This window comes from Paroedura picta, chromosome 1 (assembly GCF_049243985.1).
Source record: "Paroedura picta isolate Pp20150507F chromosome 1, Ppicta_v3.0, whole genome shotgun sequence".
Taxonomy (NCBI): domain Eukaryota; kingdom Metazoa; phylum Chordata; class Lepidosauria; order Squamata; family Gekkonidae; genus Paroedura; species Paroedura picta.
The window spans coordinates 32,377,884-32,380,861 of record NC_135369.1 but is presented as its reverse complement, the minus strand read 5'-3'; the positions used below and the strand labels follow the sequence as shown (position 1 = coordinate 32,380,861).

The following is a 2,978-nucleotide window of genomic DNA, read 5'->3' as shown; positions in this document are numbered from 1 at the left end:
TTCTCAACCTTCCTAATGTTGCAACCCTTTAATACAGTTCGCCATGTTGTGGTGACCCCCAACCATAAAACGATGCAAGTGTTCTTTCACAGAAATTAAACTGAAACTGACCAATGGTGTGAAGATCCATTGTTCATGATTGGATATAAATTGGTTTTTTTCCGGGGTTTCTCAGTTCAGTTCTGCCTCTTGTGCCGCTGAGCTGCGCTGCCACCTGGAGCACCTGGTGGGAGACTGCACTGCACTGGAGGCACTGCTGGAGTGGCTGGTGGCCAGGTGTGGGCGCCTGCAGGAGGAGCAGCAACAGTAGCAGCAGCATCACCCCCAGCCAAGCTGCTCGCCCTGCCACAACCCTTGTGAAAGGGTCATTCGACCCCCAAATGGGTCCCGACCGCTAGGTTAAGAACCACTACTCTACAAGAATATAAAGCCTATTCCTTGTTGCTAGAGGCAGTTGGCTCGTATGCAATAAGAATCATGTGTTCATTGGTGCTGATAACCACAGGGGGTGGAGTTCTTTGAAAAAGACTGAAAGAACAGAAGGCCAATGAGACATATGCAAATATCTTTTTAATCAGTGAAAGAAGGTATATAGAAAGAGTCAAAGATTGATGATTCTTTGAAGGAAGTGGTTTCATTCTCTTCTCCGATCACAGGTCCAAGGTCTTGCTGAGGTCTCCGCTGGGTTTGTGCTCTCTATTGGTAAGCCTGGCAGCAGTGTTTACCTGGCAAGCACTGTCCGACGGATATCTCATTCGAATAGCACTTATGTCTGCAATTGCCTCCCACAGTGCGACACACCAGAGCACTTCTTGGGTGAGCGGCTCCTACACAAATGAGACACAAAGAATTATTGTCCTGTCTCCAAGTAATTACATTGTACCTTTCCCCGATTATTGTACATTTCCCCGATGGAATAGGCTGCCTAAGGAGGTGGTGAGCTCCCCCTCACTGGCAGTCTTCAAGCACAGGTTGGATACACACTTTTCTTGGATGCTTTAGGATGCTTTGGGCTGATCCTGCATAGAGCAGGGGGTTGGACTAGATGGCCTGTATGGCCCCTTCCAAATCTATGATTCTGTAATTCTGTGATTCTATGATTCAGCCAGCAATGGCCCAAAAAAGGTCACAGCCTGAGGGCAATGCCACTAGCCGCCAGCCCTCACTGCCTACATTTCCTGCTACCCTTCTTGCTTCTTGTCCATCACTTACCATACCATGTCTGCCCACTTCCATCCCAAAACCTCTTGCTTCCCAGCCACTCTGTCACCGGTTATTGCAGAAGCCCAAGAGCCATAGCAGCTAATGGTCCTCATTGCCTTTGTTTCCAAAGGAGACATGAAAGAGCATGGCAATATTGGGGAGAAGATGTCAGAGTTCAGGAAGCCCCACAAGATATGCTCAGCCTTCCCTGGGGTTTCTAAAGAGGCTTGGAGAACAAAAATGGAAGGATTCTGAGTGAGAGGGTAGCACAGCAGCAGTGATGGAGATGACAATGCTGAAAATGCACCCCCGAAATCTCTTGCCCAAGACCCTTTTCTCAACTCACCCTCAATAGAGAGCCAGTTATGGAAGCAGTATATTTATTGACCCAGGGATGCTGTACATGTGCCTCCTTGGAGATCTGCATAAGTTTCAGCAGTGATATGTTCAGAAGTGTCATGCATTATGACACTTCAGGCTTCAGGTTGGTATCACTGGCAAAACCTGTTCAGATCACCATGGGATCATCAATAAAAACAATGCTGTGTCTTACAAATGGGCTGAGTTCTTGAGACCATCCCAGTGGATAGATTTTTTTATCCACTGGAATACAGTATAAGACTCCTGAAGACTGTATTAGACTCATTGTCTTCAAATCAGAGAATGGTGTGCAAAAGAACTAATCCGAACTAAAATAAGATACCCTGCTTTTCACTACCCAAAGGAATCCTAAAGTGGTTTACATACATCTTTCCTTTCCTCTCCTCACAACAGACACCCTTTGTAGTAGGTGGGGCTGAGAGAGCTCTGAGAGACTTGCTCCATGAGACCAGCTCAAAAAGGTCTGTAACAAACCCAAGGTCACCCAGCTGGCTGCATATGGAGAAGTGGGGAATCAAACCTGGCACTCCAGATTAGAAGTCACCTCTCTTAACCACCGCACCATGCTGGCTCTTGCTGGAAAGGGAACTTGATTTCTTTGGTCTGAAATGCTTTAAGCTATTATAAAGGAGAGGGTGAAAACTGTTTTCTCAGTTGAATGAAACCAGGCCTATCTTCAGAAAACAGACAATTCACTACAAATAATCCAAGATAGTAATAACAGCCTTAGACTAAACTCTGGGTCCTTGTTGGAACTGTCCAGACCTGAAACAGTTTCTATATCTCCATGCTGAAGTTCATGAACTCCTTCCAAGGCAGACTTGGTGCACTCATGAGAAATCAGCACCAGCATTCCTTCTTTGGTGTTGATGGTTGGGCAAATGTCCCCCTTTGGGTCAGCTACAAGTCTGCCTGAAGTGAGTTGCCAATTTCTCTCCTTGCAGGCGAATACATTTGGTCTTGGCAGGATACAACAGACAGCATTGTGAGAAAATCTACTCCAGTCATTCAAGATTCTCAATTCTGCACATTTCCTTACCACACTGATGAAAGTTTTCACCTGTGAGCACTGAAGTGCAAGTGAAACACAACTGTAAAGACCGAAGGAAGCACGAAGCTCTTTGCTACAGAACTGTGACATACTTTTCCATATACCATGGGATCCTCACTAGATCGGGAGCAAGAAACATCTCCCTCTACTTTCACTTACCTTCTCCCTCTAGGGCATCGCTTCCAGCTCCCTCTGGGTTGGCATCTCCCTGGACCTGGAAAACCAGGAAGGCCACAGCAAAAAGCAGACAACATGTCTTCATGGTGGAAATTTGATGGGCTTCTGTTCTCTCTGGAGACAAATGTCAGGTTAAAGAATGGATGAGAGAAGGGATCAGGATCCC

The 2,978-nt window shown here is 46.3% G+C and overlaps 1 long non-coding RNA gene across 1 annotated transcript; it reads right to left on the bottom strand.

Annotated features, from left to right (window-relative positions):
* Positions 1 to 553: 553 nt before the first annotated feature.
* On the bottom strand, positions 554 to 2,978 carry LOC143823194 (uncharacterized). The gene is made up of 2 exons (XR_013226408.1): positions 2,795 to 2,978; positions 554 to 827 (listed from the first exon to the last, which is right to left on the bottom strand). It is a non-coding gene; the product is annotated as an uncharacterized LOC143823194 (long non-coding RNA).